We start from the raw sequence: 18522 nt of genomic DNA on the forward strand, positions 1-18522 counted from the left end.
TTTGAGTCAGTATTTGTAGTGCCCTTGTGTGCCTCACATGCAGGCTGCCTTACATCTTTTATGTTACCTGAAGGGTTCCCCTGGGTTTGGTTTATTTTTTAATAATTCTACTGACTTCTCTTTACAAGTTTTTTGTGACAGTGATTGGGTTTCTTGCCCGAATAGTCATCGTTTTGTCACTGGGTTTTGCATTTTAATTAGAGGCAGTTTGATTATCTGGAAGTCCAAAAAAATCCAGTGGTGTCCCTTTCATCTGCTGAATCTGAGTATCGCTCGTTGAATAAGGCTATGGGTGAACTCACTTGGCTTTTCCATCTCCTTTCTGACTTTGGTCTGCACTCTTCTCTACCAGTTCTAGTGTTTTGTGACAGCAAGTCTGCTATTCATATCGCCAAGAATACTATATTCCATGAGTGAACGAAGCACATCGAGTTGGATTGCCACTTTGTCCGGGCTAAACTAGGTGTTGTCTTGATCACTTTGCATCACACTCCGAGTGCTTCTCAAATGGTTGACATTTTCACGAAGGCCTTACTTGGTGCTGCTCATCACTTTCATCTTTGTAAGTTGGGAGTTATCTCACCCTCCAACTTGAGGGGGTGTTAAGCTACATGATAATATCATAGCTATTGGTGGAGTGGGCTAGTCCATTGTATTTGTGTATATATTTTTGTATGATGCCCATATGGTGTATAAGGCTCAATATCTTATTTATTATCTGGTTTTATTACTTTATTTCAGGTCATGTATATATATTATGTAACCCGCATTATGTGGAACACAGATTCATAATTGAAGAGATCAGTTACAAGCATTAGATATTTTCCTCTCTCTTCTTTCTTCTTAAAGCTTCATTTCTCACATAAGTTTTGCTCTGAATATGGTATATTCTTATTTCTAATATACTTTAATATATGATAGAATTAAAAATGAGGTTAAATCTGTGTAGGAGCTAATACATCACCAGCCGTAATTTTGATCCTCAAATCAAGTAATTAGATTAGTCACTTACAATGAGAAAACTAAAATGATTTTCTTTAACTATTAAAGTTTGTTTCTATTCATGGTGTTGGTAAAAGGGATAGATTAAAAAGTCTTAATGTAATGATCATTGAACAATTGGGGAAAGTGTATCAGTTTATAAAAATAAGGAAAGTGAAAGGGATAAGATGTGTTGTACAACTATAAATAAAGTCACATGTGTGGTGGGTGAGCTCTTAAGGGAATAGGCCAGTTAACGGGTCAGAGAATAAAAATGGCCCAATTGTAGAATCAGGCCCAATTCGTAGATATGAGTCCAATAGTTGAGGAGTCTATAAAGTCACCTATTAAGAGCGTGAAACGTATGCAAATTCTGGTAAATTCAGTTACAATTCCCTAACTACTTTTCCCTTCTTCGATCCTCTTCTTCTCCTTACCTAAATCATTTTTCTTCTTTCTTTCTTATGTTCAAGTTCACCAATGGAGTTAGTTAGTGATCAATGTTGTAATAGTATTTCTACACGATTAATAAAAGAACTCCTGTTTCTATTATTGTTTTGTTATCAAATTTTATTTTCAATTCTTAATACATAATAAAGTGGTATCAGAGCCTTTTCTTGGCACCATAACTATAACCGAAACTCATGCAAAATCTATGGAGGAAAGTGTCAAAAAATTGGAGAATCAATTTCAAAACTACATGACAGAAACTAATAAAAAATTGGAGTCAAATATCTCAAAAATGGACGAATTGCATTGCAAATTGAATATGATGATGGAGAAATTCTTCGCGAACAAGGATGGCATTCTGGGTAGTGGAACAGTAGAGAGGCATCCTTCAAAAACTTTGGGTAGTAGAGTTCGAATGATGGATTCCCAGGATAATTCTAATGGAAGGTCGTACAACCACTTCACGAGGTCCAAGGTAGAATGTCCTTACTCTGAGGAGGGTGAACCTCAGTCGTGGCTGCAAAAATGTGAAAGGTATTTCAGATATCACCACATAGTTGATGCTAAAAAAAATTAGAAACTGTCGTGCTGCATTTGAATGGGAGGGCCGAGTCTTGGTTTTTATCTTACCAGTTGAGTAAGGGTATAGTCAGGTGGAAGAATTATGTAGAGAAAATCTGTAAAAGCTTTAATGATTCTTATAATAGCAATCTTAACCTACTGGGGAAAACTAAGCGAGTAGAACAAAAAGGGACATTGACGGAGTATTTAGAAAAACTTGAAGATTTGAAGGCTTGGGTTTTTATCAAATATCCCACCATCTCTATAGATTTTTTGTTGTGATTTTTCATTAAAGGATTGAAAGAAGAAATTAGACATATTGTGAAAATATTAAACCCATACATTTTTAGTCAAGTTATAAAGAAGTCTAGACACAAGGAAGAGTGTTTAGATGCCATGAATAAGAGGAGTAGAATAACTATCAGGAAACAGTCAAGCCACTATAATACAGGCACTGGTGTTACAGGTCAAAATCTTCTAGTTATATGCCAATAGAGGGCAATTATAACTCAACATTATCAGGGTCCAAGTTGTTCGAGGCTAGAAAAGCAAGAAGGGAGTATTATAGGTGTGGGAAGAAGTATTTCATAGGGCATCAGTGTAAAGATAAGCAATTAAATACTCTAAGTGGAATCACTGGACAAGAAGAGAAACTTGAAGATTCAGTAGAAAAAGTTATGAGAGACCTTCAGATATTCAAGAAGTGATTCTGGATGAATCTATCAGTTTACATGCACTATCAGGTACTATTGCTTCAACCACTATCAAGTTGAAGGGGTGGTATAGGAAGCAGGGTCTTATAATTTTGGTAGACAGTGGTAGTACCCACAGTTTTATTGATGGTAGCAATGCTAAGCAACTTGGGTGTGTAGTACAAAAAAACTTTCCTATGAGGACGACTGTATCAAATAAGAGTCATTTGATGAGTTACCATTCTTCCCCTTACTTCAAATGAAAGATACATGGAGTAGATTTTGAATTTAAAGTTAGATTACTGGAGATTGGTGGATGCGATAAGGTATTGGGGGTAGACAGGATGAGGTAATATAATCCAATCTTATTTGATTTCATTGCTTGTAAATTGCAGGTTAGTATGAAGGGAAAAGGGTAGAATTAAATGGATATTCTGAAGAAAGAAAGTTACAGTCCTTGTCAACATCTGGGGTCAACAAGTTGCTGAAGAAGGGTTAACTTTTATGGGCTCACATGTTCACACTGGAAGCTATTGCAGTTGAGTCTAAGACAGTCATACCTGATGAGATCAATAGAGTCTTACAAGACTTTCTAGAGTTTTTCTCTAAACCAAAATCCTTGCCACCAAATAGAGGTCATGACCACTCCATCCCTATCAAACTTGATGTAAATCCAGTCAGTATTAGACCCTACAGGTATAATTATTTTCAAAAACATAAAATAGAGAAACAGGTTAACGAAATGTTACATAATGGTATCATACAACCCAGCCATTCCCCTTTCTCATCCCTAGTTTTATTGGTTAAAAAAATGGTACTTGGAGGTTTTGCATTGATTATAGGAAACTTAGTAAGATGACAATCAAGGATAAATTCCTTATACCATTAGTGGATGATTTAATGGATGAACTGAGTGGCTCTTGTATTTACTTTAAGATCGATCTTAGAGCAGGGTACCACCAAATAAGGATGACGGAAACTGATGTCTATAAAACTGCATTTAGGACATTATAAGTTCAAAGTAATGCCCTTTAGCTTGACTAATGCCCCTGCCACTTTTCAAGGGATTATGAACTATGTTTTTCAACCCTATTTAAGGAAATTTGTGTTGGTTTTATTTGATGATATATTAGTGTATAGTTCATCTGTACAAATGCATGCTTTACATTTAAGGAAAGTGATAGAAATATTGCAAAAAGAACAGTTGTATGCAAAAATGTCTAAATGTTATTTTGGACAAAACAAGGTGGAATACTTGGGTCATATAATCTCAGGTCAAGGTGTAGCCACAAACCCCACAAAGATTGAGGCCATGGTCACTTGGCCTGTTCCTAAGTCTATTAAGGAACTAAGGGGTTTCCTAGGACTCACAAGTTATTATAGGAGGTTTGTCTAGTCCTATGGCATAATTAGCAAGCCATTAACTAATTTTCTCAAGAAGAATTTATTTAAGAGGACTAAGGAGGCAGAATTAACATTTCAACAGATGAAACATACTATATCCACTGTACCAGTACTTGCCATGGTTGATTTTACAAAGCCCTTTATTGTAGAAACTGATGCTTGTTCTACTGGCATGAGGGTTGTCTTAATGCAGAAAGGCAGACCTATTGCTTATTTCAGCAAAGATTTAGCTCTCAAACACAGGGGTCTATCCACATATAAGAAAAATATATGTCTGTTTTATCTGCTGTAGACAAATGGAGGCATTACCTTTAAGGAGGACATTTTATAGTGATAACAGATTATCAAAGCCTAAAATACCTATTGGAGCAAAAGGTTACCACTGCTTTACAACAAAAAGGTCTTACTAAGCTTTTAGGTTTGGATTATGAGGTATAATACAAGAAAGGGGTCGAGAATAAGGTGGTTGATACTCTTTCTAAGAGGGAAGGGGAAGATTCTACTCTCATGGCCTTGTCTACCACTCAGACTACTTGGTTATAGGAAGTAGAAGACAATTATTCAGCTGATCCTATTGCATCTCAGTTATTTATCACATTAATTATCTCTCCTACCAGTATTCCTGACTATTCCTTATCCCAACGTATCATCAGGTTCAAGAATAAAATCTACATTAGGAGAAATATTACTTTGAGATAGAAGATTTTGGAGGCCTTGCATCAGTCTTCCTTAGGAGGTCACTCAGGTCAACAAGCTACTTACAGAAAAGTCACTTCTATATTTTATTATCCTAATTTAAAATTGGAAGTGTGTAAGTGGGTTAGTGAATGTGATGTTTGCCAACTGGTGAAGAATAACAGACCCGCCACTATGGGTTGTTACAACCCCTGCCTATTCCTCAACAGGCTTGGCAAGACATTTATCTAGATTTTATGGAAGGACTACCTTGTTCCCACAGTAAAAATATAGTTTTGGTGGTCATCAATTGATTTACTAAGTATGGACATTTTTTAGCAATCAAACATCCTTTTACTGCCCAAGATATGGCTGACTTATTCATGCGGGAGATACACAGATTACATGGTCTTAGGAAGACCATTGTCTTGGATCGGGACACTTGTTTCACTGGTCATTTTTGGCAGCACCTTTTTAAGACACTGGGGACTAAAGACACTGGGGACTAAACTTACTATGATTATAACCTATCATCCTCAAATGGATGGCCAAATTGAACAACTGAATCATTGTATGGAGGCTTACTTACATGCTATGGTCTTTGGATATCCTAAATCCTGGGTGAAGTGGCTTCATTTGGCAGAACTAAGGTACAACACTAATTACCATACTTCTCTTAAAACCACTCATTTTCAAGCCTTATACGACTACCCCCTCCCCCCTTCCTCCCCCCACTCAATTACCCGTAGGGTCTTTGCCCCTTTATAACCACGACCCTGCCAAAGTAAGTGTAGCTCAATGACAATAGGTGATTCAAAAATTTTGATATAACTTGACACAAGCACAAGCACGTATGAAGTTCTATGCAAACCATTTCAGAACTAAAAGATCTTTAGAAGTGGGAGATCTAGCTTACCTAAAATTACAGCCTTATTGTCAATCTCCAATTGATGTGCACAAGAATATCAATTTGTGCGCGCATTACTTTTGGCCTCAAAAGGTGTTATAGAGGGTCGGCGAAGTAGCTTATCGCCGTGAACTACCGCCAGGTTCACAGCTACATTCGGTTTTTCATATTTCCTAGTTAAAGTGATCAGTTGGTCCAGTTATATCTCCTCAATCTCAACCTCCGGCATGTGATGACTCCGAACACGTTTTGATTCAACCCATTACTATCTTAAGTAGAAAAATAGTTAAGGTTAAAGATGGTGTTGGTAAGAAAGTTTTAATTGAATGGGCAAACCTTGGCGTGGACAACGCTACTTGGAATGACTGGGGATATATCAAGCATCGATTTCCCAAATTTTTTGCTGCACAATAACATTGAGGACAAGGTCATTCATCGTAGGGAAAGAGATTATAATGTTCACTGATTAATTGGGGAAAGTGTATCAGTTTATGGAAATTAGAAAAGTAAAAGGGATAAGATGAATATGTTGTACAACTGTAGATAATGTCACCTGTATGGTAGGTGATCTCTTAATGAAATAGGCCAGTCAACAGGTTGGACAATAAAAATGGCCCAATTGTAGAATCAGGCCTAATTCGTAGATCTGAGTCCAATAGTTGAGGAGTCTATAAAGACACCAATTAAGAGCGTGAAATGTATGCAAATTCTGGTAAATTCAGTTACAATTCCCTAACTACTTCTCCCTTCTTCTTTGATCCTCTTCTTCTCCTCACCTAAATCATCTCTTCTCTTTTTATCAGGTTCAAGTTCACCAATGGAGTTATTTAGTGATCAATGTTGTAATAGTATTTCTATATATTGATTAATAAAAGAACTCCTGTTTCTATCATTGTTTTGTTATCAAATTTCATTTTCAATTCTTAATACATAACACTTAATGAGGATAACAGATGGCCCTTGAAATTCCAATACCAACAGAACTAAAGATTAATTTTAAGATTCCTAAACCCAAACCTATTAACATTTTTTTTTATTGTTAGAATACTAAAGTTTCTTACTGATTAGAGAATCTTACGATCTTACGTCTTATTTTACTGGAGATTCTTTTAACCTATTCTTCATAGTATTACTTTCTCTATTGACCATCTAGAAGCAGCAAATTACATGAGATGACCCCAACAGTGGGTGACTATATTTTTTTATCCTTCATAATTTTTTTTTAGAAATTAGCCTTTCTTTCTTTTTATGAATAGGACAAGTACCTTTTTCCCCTCTAACTTCAAATGTTTTTATACTTTTCATGTTCATTTGTCTCGCAAATTCTATTTCTTTTCTTCCTTTTTTTCTTTTCACTTTTTTTATTCTTCTTTTTTTTTAATTTATTTTTCTCATCCTTTATTTTCTTTTTTTCTTATCTTATTTTTCTCAAACATTATTTATTTTTCATTTTCTTTTTAAAAAAAAATTTACATGTATCAACCTTTATTTTTTTCTTTTCTCATTCTATTTTTTTTATTTTTCTCAAACTTTATTTTATTTTTTCCAACCCATATTTTTCTCTTCTCTTTTTTTTGTCTCGATCTTTATTTTTTTCCTCTTTCTTTTCTTCTCTTTTATCTTTTTGCTCGACTCTTATTATTCTTTGCTAATGAAAAGAAAGTTGAATAATTCACAAAGAGTATCTTCTTTCTTTGATATTGAAGTAAACTTAAGGGCGTGAAAGCTCTTAGGTTAAGTCTTGCCTCTAAGACAAGAGTTATAGAACATCTCATAATGTAAACCCCCGAGTCTGCACCCCAAATGCCACACGATGCTTACGACCCCAAAGGACCACAAGCTAACCTATGATTGAAATCTGTTGTGAGCACTGAGTAATAATACTGTAATAAATATGGAAAAATAGGCTGAAATACCATAAGGTTCAAAACCTAATATATTGATAAAGGATACCAACTGTAATAATAATTTGTACAACTGAATACTGTTTGAAAGTCTAGTTTGAAAGCCTCTATCTATCTGAATATGGAGTTGATGGAACAAGTCCCCAGCTAATTTAGACTACTGAAATTAATTGAATACTGAAATAATGAAATGATATGATAACTTTATCCTTGAATTATAAGGACTCACCACTAGGTCTGTTGCTAATAGTATGGGCTGCTAAGTTCGGTCAGGATCCCATGTGCCTGAACCTATAATATAAAACATCATAGCACAAAAGAAAAGGTATGCATTAGTACTTTGAATGTACTGGTATGATAATTGAGGGCTGATATACAAAGGTTCATATGCATGAACAATAACTAACTGAATAGCATGAATACAACTGAATGAGAGTACATGTATAACGAAAATTGATGAAATACTATTTATGCAATAATGTGCACATATCTACATACTCTATGTTTGAGATCATAGTAACACTGGATTTTGAGTTTTGATAACTGAACGACTAATACCCGAGTTTATGGATAACTATATTACTGATAGATGAGTGACTGTTTTTGATAGTCCTAATTCTGTAGAACTGAATTGAGTTATATATTGAGCTGGGTGACTGTGTCTGATAGTCCTGATTTTGTAAAACTGAACTAAGTTCTATACTGAAACTGAAACGAAAACTGTGAAAGGTAATCATATAATCGACATGCCCCTCTCTAAACTGATTGGGGTCCAATCTCTAACCCCATCTGGAAGGGTTTCAGTATTGTGCCACAAGTAAAAACAAGTGCTGAGTCACCCTCATCTAGAAGGTGCTCTGAACAAGTATGGTGGTACCCTAACTGGCAGGTAAAATACCCCCCTCAACCCTTAACTGGCAGGTTGATGTCTCAACCTACGCTGGCTACGTAGTTCTAAAATACCAGAAGTGCTTCTAAGTATCACACCCTCTCTGGCAGGTGATTCCCCAACCTTGGATTCACTCGGTGATGAATCCTACTCCCAACTGAATAGACACTAAACTAATTTCTAAACTGTTCTAGGCTAGACTGTACTGTTACTGATCGTGTTAACTAATTGAACTGGAATGAGTTCACTGAGTAGCGTAACTGATTGAGGGTTCTGAGTTTTATTTGCTGATTGGATATACTGAGTTTTGTACTGACTAAATGCTACTGTACATAACATTACTGAGACTATTCTGAAGCTACTACAGTTCTAGGTAAACAACTAGATTGTCAGGTATTAGATACCTCAGGACTCGATAACATGAAAAGTAAAGCATAGCATGATCTTGAAAAGCATTACAATGTTCATAACTCATTCATAGAGATATTTTAAAAAACACTTGTAAGATATAAGCTTGTACATATGCTAGCATTTCATGATTTTCCCATTTAATCCACACGATCAATTTATCAAACACTTGGAGAACATAATCTATGCACATAATACTAATCAACATGTAGGCATCATGATTTCCAATCCCAACTTAAAAATTCAAGGGCTTTAACATGATTCACATAATACTACACATATGTCCACTAAATTTACATGAATCTTGTAATAAATCATGAATTATAAATCCAATTTATATCATAATCATGAATACATTCAAGCCCAACATGGAATTCATGAATTCAATAAACTTGAAGTTTTAAAAGAGGTTCTTGAACTCCAAGGGTGGAAGAAAACCCTTGGATGAACTCTAACATCCTTGGTTGTTAATTCTCTAAAAGTTGTGGAGAATTTCTTGAAGCTTGAATTGGAAGCCCTAGGGTTTTGTTTCTTGAGTAATTTTGAGAATAATAAGTGTTTTAGCCCTAAAAATGACTTAATCTCGTGTTTTTGGGGCTGAATATGGGTGGAAAATGACCCAATTACTCCTCTATACATGGGCTTTTAATGAAAAAATGTGTCCAGTAATGCACAGATCGGCATGCCGCATTAATGAAATCAATGCAATGACCAACGCGCCGCATCGAGTTTGCTTTGGTTCACTAGAATTGCATTGAAAATTGGGAGAAAATTATCTGTCGACACGATGGGTGACGTGACGCTTTGAGATCGCATCGACCCACTATTTTGGTCACCTGAACATGGTTTAAATGAATCTTAAAAAATTTAAAACTCACCTGAAGTGACCTACTGACATTCCTAATCATGAATAAATCTATAAATCAGTACTTTAAGGTCATAAGGGTCATGAAATAGGATCTCTAATTTACGAAGGCTAAAATACTTCTAAGTATAAACACTTAGCTGAAATTTCTAAGTCTGGGACCTCTTTTCAAGCTTTAATGGACTAAGTTAAGCTTAGAATTTGGCGGGGTCTTACACATAAGTTTAGATATAATGTGGTAGTATCAACTCTTGCCCACAATGCGTAACTTGTTGTTTGAAAATCCTTGGACTAATTTTTCCTTTAAGGTAAGAGTTATAGAGCATCTCATAAATGAAGAAACAATGTGATAGTGTCAACTCTTGCTCATAAGGCGCAACTTGTTGTTTAAAACTTCTTGGACCGAGTTTTGCCTCTAAGAAAAGAGTTATAGAATAAAATCAAGACACAGTGTGGTAGTGTCAACTCTTTCCCATAGAGTGTAACTTCTTATTTTAAATTCTCTGTGTTAATTCTTACCTCTAAGGCAAGAGCTGTAGAACACTTCATAAATTAAGACACAATGTAATAGTGACAATTGTTGCCCGTGGGGCATAATATGTTCTTTTGGCGGGCTAATTCTTTCCTCTAAGATAAGAATTATATAACATCTCATAAATTAAGATATAATATAGTAATACCAACTCTTGTCCATGGGGCATAACTTATTATTTAAAAGTCTTTGGGCTAAGTCTTTCCTCTAATACAAGAGTATAGAGTATCTCATAAATCAAGACACAATATGATAGCCTCAACTCTTGCCCATAAGCATAACTTATTGTTTGAAAGCCCTTGTGCTAAGTCTTGGCTCTAAAGTAAATGTTTTAGAGCATCTCATAAATCAAAATACAATCTGGTTGTATCAATTCTTATCCATGGGGCATAAATTGTTGTTTGAAAGTCTATTGGCTAAGTCTTTCTTTTAAGGGGAAAGAGTTATAGTCATTTCACAAATCAAAATACAATGTGGTAGCATCAACCATGGGGTGTAACTTTTTGTTTGAAAGCCTTTGGTCTAAGTCTTGCCTCTAAGTCAAGAGTTATAGAGTATCTCATAAATTAAGACACAATGTGGTAGCTTCAACTATTGCCCACAGCATAAATTATTGTTTGAAGATCGTTAGCGTAAGTCTTTCCTCTAGGCAAGAGTTATAGCGCATCTCAGAAATCAAAACACAATGTGGTGGTGCCAGTTCTTGCTTATGGCAGCGTAACTTTTTATTTCAAAGCCCTTGGTCTAAGTCCTGCCTCTAAAACAAGAGTTGTAGAACATATCATAATCAATACACAATATGGTAGTGTCAACTTTTGTCCATGGGGCATAACTTGTTGTTTGATGGTCCTGTGGCAAAATCTTTCCTCTAAGGCAAAAATTATAAAGCATCTCATAAATCAAAACACAATGTGGTAGTATCAACTCTTTTCCATAGGAGAAAAATTATTGTTTGAAAGTCCTAGGGCTAAGTCTTGCCTATAAGACAATAATTATTGAACATATCATAAATCAAATCACAATTTGGTGGTGTCAACTCTTGCCCATGAAACGTAACTTGTTGTTTGAAAGTCCTTGGGTTAAGTCATACCTCTAACACAAGATTTATAAAATATCTCATAAATTAAAATAAAATATGGTATAATGTTAATTTTTTTTCACGGGGCATAACTTGTTTTTGGAAGGAATTAAAGAAAACAAAATAAAAATAATAAAAGTTGAAGAAAAAATATTTGTAAAAGAAGAATCAAAGAAAAAAAATATAAAAGAAAAAGATAGAAGTTTAGAGGAGAAAAGAAAAAAACTAAAAGAAAATAGGTTGAGAAAAAAGAAAAAAAAACAAAACAAAAATTAAGGTAGAGAAAGACAAAAGAGAAAAGAAAAAATAAAAATCAAACAAAAATAAAAAATAAAAAAATAAATAGAAGTTGAGAAGAGGGAAAAATAGTAAAGGTTGTATTTTTTTTAAGAAGAAAAAAAGAGGAAAGAAAAAATAAAATCAAAGTAAAAAATAAATAAAAAATTAGAAACTGAAAGATAAATAAGCGTATGTGGTTGTTTAAAGTTATTTGAGGTATAAATGGGAAAATAGGTAAAAGTCCTACACACAAAAAAAAAAAGGAAAAATTAATTTTATAGGATTTTTTTATGAGGGACAAAAAGCAAAGTCACCTACTATAGAGGCTATTTATGTAGTTTACCCGTGTAGAAGTAAGTGTTTGTTTTCCTTCAATTAGTCAATCAACAATATGTCTTGAATTGGTCCAATGTATAGATTGGATTTTGATCTGTAGATTCAGCCCAAAAGACATAACATTATTAAGGCCCAACAAAGCATCAGGGCTAATGCCACAATACCAATGAAAATGAAACTAACAGAATTTGTAATAATGATTTGCTTACATAGGCCATCTATGATCAAGATTTTGAGGATTAGATAAAAAAAAAAGGAATTTAAGTTGAATTTAGATGACTCTTGTTAATAAAGCTAGGGGTGTGAATCGGCCAATTCGGTTCAGCTTTGGACATTATCGGTTTGGTTAATTGATTTTTGATTTGCAAACACACTAAACGAATAACCAAATTAATAAAATATTTGTTATAGATTTCCAATTTATCGATTTTTGATCCTTCATGATTCGATTTTTAGTTTAACCCATAAGAAGATGCTCCTCTTATTTTATTTTTTTTGCTTTCTTTTCTTGTTTACATTTATACATATATATATATATATACACACACACACACACATGCATACACTACCTCCATTCATAAAAGTCTACAAAAATTAGAAGTAGAAGCAAATTCAGATACATTATTATTAAAATAAATTTATTTTTAATTTGGTTAAGTAGCAAACTTAAATGCAGTATCAATGATAGCAATCTCTCAAAAAGAAAAATAATGTCGGTATATAATTTACACTAATGTGTAGAGTCTCATTAAACCAACGACTTTAAAAAGAAAAAAACAACACTAAAATAATTATAAAAAATAGGATATGTATTTAATATCTAAAGCCACTGTTATATAACTAAGGATAAAAGTATAATTTTTATATATTCGTATTGGTTATCGGTTCAACCATTAACTAAAATCTTAAAATAAAAAATCAAACCGATAGCCCAATAAAAACACTACAAAATCATTATAAATCGTTAATCCAATAATTAGATACCGATAAATTAATAATATTTTTTTCAATTTGATTTATCAATTAAATTAATTTTTGCACACCCCTAAATAAATCGCATGAGAGAAATACATCTTCACACATTTGTGACTTGACTAAAGAACTACTATAATGATAGTATAAATTGTTATTTCGTTTGTACTTCGGGTACACAGAATCTGTACATTACAACACCAACTTCAACTTGAGTTCAAGTATAAACAAGAACACAATGAAGTATATCAAATACCCTTAACACAATATCAAAATGACCTTTTCAAGAGGTGTATTATATTTTTCAAAAATTAAGATGAAATAAAAAATAGCCAAGTCGTTCGAATTCACAAATTTTTCTTAAGGAGATAATCCCCCTCACTATGCCCAAGATTGTGAAATTTTTTCTCCCTGGATAAAATGGCTAACAGGCCAATAGTAGCGGTACCTCAAACGGTTGGAATATCTTCGAACTCACAGAACATTTTAAGTGATCACACAAAATATTTTTGACACAAGAAGAGAAATTTAAATCTGAAAATTTCATACTAAACCTGTGGAAGAAACCAGGTTTATATAGCCATAACATGCCTCTTCTAAAAAGAGTCAATGGTTCACTCCAAAGGTTACACCTTTGCTGTAAGTTCATGTCTGTTCATCAAAGATTGCATCTTTTCCTGAATAGTCATCTCATTTCATGAATCAGTGTGTCACTTCATTGAAGGATTACATCCTTCTGAAGCATTATTTTGAACCATTGCAACCTTCTGTAGCCTCAGTTCAGAACAATGTATCATTTCTTAAGCACTAGTTCGAAAATAATGCATCAGTTTACTTGAAACAGTGCAACAGTTACAGCATGTATATATAAATGGAGGTCCGAAACTGCAGAAAAAATTTGACTACATTTTTTCTTGGCATTCTTCGGAATTCAAATAAAGTTTGTCCAAAAATATAGATCTCATTGATCGATCATTTTCTAAATCCAAATCCAAATCTGAAGCCAAAGCTGAGCCGAGCGAGCGACGATGACGACGGTGTGAGGCATATATTATTTCTTGCCTCACTTGTCTTGTGGAGTAAGTGTTCTTGATTATAAACACTTTCAAGTTCTCTTCTTCCACCAATGTGGCAGAAAGAGTAAACTTTCTAATTTGGGAGTACACTTTCCATTTTAGTGTCTCCTTCCCCTCCACTATTTTATTCTTCATTTTTACATTCACACTTCTTTCATATACTATGTACCCAACAATCCCCCACATGAATGGAGAATGTCTATTTTCATAAAATTTTTACGAATAAGTATGTGATCATCAATCAAAGACTGATTGCATCTGGATAAGTGGGTTTCCCTTTGAACTTTCCATAGTGAACATATATCGGATGTACTCGGTCAATTGGTAGATTTGATATCTTTGAACCGTCGAGCTTTAATGTACACCTAGACAATACATGTCACACAACCAGTCTTTTAACATTTATGGTTCTCATGGTTTTGTTCTTTTCAGCCATGAACACGTCCCGGTTTCATGAGAGCTTAGAGAATAGGTCTTTACTAACATTCTCTTTGAAGTAGCTTCCACTTCACCCTTGCATAGGTGATTTCTAAATGTTCAATCCTGTAGATTAAACAATTTGGTCAAATCTACCAAATTTAGATAATCATTAAAAGACTTTTCACCTTAAGTCTTATCCTAGTTTACTACACATTGTCTACATCATGAGAATGGGTTGGGAATTGACAATGTTGAACCTGTCAGACACAAGTTTTTTTGATCTCCATGAACCTAGATCTTGGGATCTCCAGTCTGTTAGGTAGAGTTACCACAATGCTGACTCGTCCTAGGCCTTAAACCCATTCCCTTGGATGTTCTTTCTACTCCTTCTCTAGATAGGCCTTTTGTAAGTGGATCCGACACATTATCCTTTGACTTTACATAGTCAATAGTGATAATTCCACTAGAGAGAAGTTCCCTAACGATATTATGTCTCCGTCATATGTGACAAGATTTACCCTTGTACATCATGCGTCCTACCCTACCTATTGCCTCTTGGCTATCATAGTGTATACATACTGGTGCAACTGGCTTGGGCCAATACAAAATATCTTCCAAGAAATTTTGGAGCCATTCTGCTTCTTCACCGGCTTTATCTAATGCAATAAATTCAAATTCCATTGTAGAGCGAGCGATACAAGTCTGTTTGGATGATTTCCAAGAAACTGCTCTTCCACTAATAGTAAATACATATCCATTTGTGGATTTTAATTTGTTCGATCCGGTGATCTAATTTGCATCACTATATCTTTCAAGTACCGTAGGATATTTATTTAATGCAAAGCATAGTTTTGAGTGTATTTAAGATATCCCAAAACTCTTTTCATTGCCATCCAATGAGTTTTGTTGGGATTACTCGTGTACCGACTCAATTTAATAATTACACATGCTATGTCTAGTCGTGTACAGTTCATTATATACATTAAACATCCTAATACTCTTGCGTACTCCAATTGTGAGTCACTTTCACCTTCATTCTTTCGAAGTACAAAGTTCACATCTAATGGAGTCTTGGCAATACCAAATTCCATATCCTTGAACTTTTCAAGTACTTTTTTGATATAATGAGACTGTGACAATGCTAAACCTTGTGGAGTTCAATGGATTGTTATACCAAAGATCACATCTGCCACTCCAAGGTCTTTCATATCAAACTTTCTCTCGAGCATTCATTTGGTTGCATTTATGTCACAAATATCTCTATTGATGATCAACATATCATCCACATATAAACAAACAATGACTTGGTGATTTAGTGTGTCTTTAATATATACACATTTTTCACATTCATTTATCTTGAATCCGTTTTCCAACATGGTTTGGTCAAACTTTGCATGCCATTACTTAGGTGCTTGTTTTAGTCCATAAAGTGACTTAACAAGTTTACACACCTGATTTTTTTTTCTGGAACCACAAAACCCTCAGGTTGTTCCATGTATATTTCTTCCTCCAAATCTTCATTTAGGAATATGATCTTCACATCCATTTGATGGATTTGAAGATCATATACCGCCGCCAATGCAATTAACATTTGAATCAAGGTTATCCTTGTTACTGGCGAGTATGTATCAAACTAATCAAGGCCTTCCTTCTATTTGAAGCCTTTAACTACAAGTCTTACCTTGTATTTGTCAATAGTATCATCCGCCTTCATTTTCTTTTTGAAGATCCATTTAGAACCTAACGGTTTATTTTCGGAAGGAAGGTCAACCAATTTCCATGTATGGATGCTTAAGATTGAATCTATCTCACTATTGACTACCTCTTTCTAAAAGGATGAGTCTGACGACGACATCGCTTCTTTAAATATTTGAGGCTTATTTTCTAAGAGAAATATTACAAAATCCAATACAAATGAAGTTGACATTCTTTGACGTGTACTACGTCTTGAATTTTCTTCATTATGTACATTCTCACTTGGTTCATCTCGAGGTCGTTTAGATCCTCCTCCAAACTGCTCATGTCTAATTTATACGGGTAAATGTTTTCAAAGAATTCAGCATTGTCTGATTCACTTACCGTATTTTTATTAATATCCAGATGTTCAAGTTTATGAACAAAAAATCAACATGCTTTAATACTTTTAGCATATCCTATGAACACACAGTCCACCATTTTAGGTCCTATCTTAACCTTTTTAGGTATAGGAACTTGAACCTTCGCTAGACACCCCCACACTTTGAAATATTTCAAGTTCGGTTTTCTTCCTTTCCATTTTTCGTAAGAAATTGATTGTGTCTTACTATGGGGAACTCTGTTGAGTATACGATTGGTCGTAAGGATAGCTTCCCCCCATAAGTTTTGTGGTAAACTAAAACTTATAAGTAAGTCATTCATCACTTTCTTCAAAGTTTGGTTTTTCCTTTCTACAATTCCATTAGATTAAGGTGAATATGGGGCCGTAGTTTGATGGATTATTCCATTCTCTACACATATTTTTACAAAGGGAGATTTATATTCTCCGCCCCTATCACTTCTTATCATTTTGATCTTTTTATCTAACTGATTTTCAGCTTCAGTTTTATATTGCCTAAACGTATCTATTACTTCATCTTTACTATTTAGCTAGTAGACATATCAATATCTAGTGCAATCATCAATAAAATTTATGTAATACTTTTTCCCACCACGTGATGGTGTTGGCCTCATATCACAAATGCCAGTGTGTATTAAGTCTAAGGGATTAGAATTCCTTTCAACGGACTTATAAGGATGCTTTGCATACTTCGATTCCACACACATTTGACACTTTGATTTATTGCACTCAAAGTTTAGCAAAACATCTAAGTTAATCAATTTTCGTAATGTTTTGTAATTAACATGGCCTAAACGTTCATGCCATAAATCATAAAACTCAAGCAAATAAGAAGAATTCGAACTTTTATTTATTTCAACAGTCATTACATTCATCTTATAAAGGTCTTCGGTCAGATAACCTTTTTCTACATACATTTCTCCTTTGCTAATTATAATTTTTCTAGAAACGGTTACACATTTGAATCCGTTCTTAGCTAAGAGTGAAATAGAAATTAAGTTCCTACATAACTCCGGAATATATAACACATTGTTCAGTGTCAATACCTCACCGGAAGTCATCTTTAAGTAAATTTTTCTTGTTCCCTCCACCTTAGCAGTAGCGGAATTAGCCATGTAGATCATTTCTTTTTCTTGAGTCGGAGCAAATAATGAAAACAACTCCTTGTTGGCACATAGATGGCGGGTGGCCCCAGAACCATCCATCATTCGTGAGGATTCCCCGTCAAGTTGTATTCTGAGAACATAGCACACAGATCATCGCATTCTTTGTTGGATTCAATCATATTTGCTTGATTCTTCTTCTTGCCTTTCTTTGGGTCACGACAATCTGTGGACTTGTGGCCAATCTTGCCACAGTTGAAGCATTTTCCCTTGAACTTTTTCTTGGGTTGATTGCTTTCTTGTTCAGCTTTCTTCCTTTTCTTGGAATTGTTTTGGTCATCTTCTACAATATGTGCTCCATTAATTGTAGAATTCCCCTTTGACCTTCTTTCGGCATCTTTATTATCCTCTTCAATATGAAGTCAGACAATAAGATCTTCAACAGTCATCTCCTTGCATTTATGCTTTAAGTAGTTTTTGAAGTCTTTCCACAAAGGTGGTAGCTTCTCAATTATCGCTGCTACTTGAAAAATATAATTCATAATTAAACCTTCTGCTAGGAGATCATGTATGATGACTTGTAACTCTTGTACTAGAGAGACAACAGATTTGCTATCTATCATTTTGAAGTCCAGGAACCGTGTAACAAGGAATTTCTTAATTCCTGCATCCTCCGTCTTATATTTTCGTTCAAGTGCCCCCCACAGTTCCTTTGATGTCTTGGTTCCACTATAAATATTGTAGAGGTCATCTTGGAGACCAGTCAGAATATAATTCCTACAAAGGAAGTTCGAATGTTTTCAAGCTTTTACAATAACGAAGCGGTCTTTGTCCGAGGTTCCCTCGGATACCTCAGGAGCGTCTTCGCTAGTGAACCATTGTAGAAATAAAGTGG

General features: G+C 34.5%; 1 long non-coding RNA gene across 2 annotated transcripts; it reads right to left on the reverse strand.

Moving 5' to 3' along the window:
• Positions 1-1506: 1506 nt before the first annotated feature.
• LOC124895836 lies at positions 1507-6305 on the reverse strand. Of its 2 annotated transcripts, none has more exons than XR_007051899.1 (3): positions 5680-6305; positions 3245-3345; positions 1507-1948 (listed from the first exon to the last, which is right to left on the reverse strand). It is a non-coding gene; the product is annotated as an uncharacterized LOC124895836 (long non-coding RNA). The 2 variants fall into 2 exon arrangements; XR_007051900.1 differs by having other exon boundaries at positions 3245-3337; positions 5680-6274.
• Positions 6306-18522: the final 12217 nt, after the last annotated feature.

This window comes from Capsicum annuum, unplaced genomic scaffold (assembly GCF_002878395.1).
Source record: "Capsicum annuum cultivar UCD-10X-F1 unplaced genomic scaffold, UCD10Xv1.1 ctg998, whole genome shotgun sequence".
NCBI classification, from domain to species: Eukaryota; Viridiplantae; Streptophyta; class Magnoliopsida; order Solanales; family Solanaceae; genus Capsicum; species Capsicum annuum.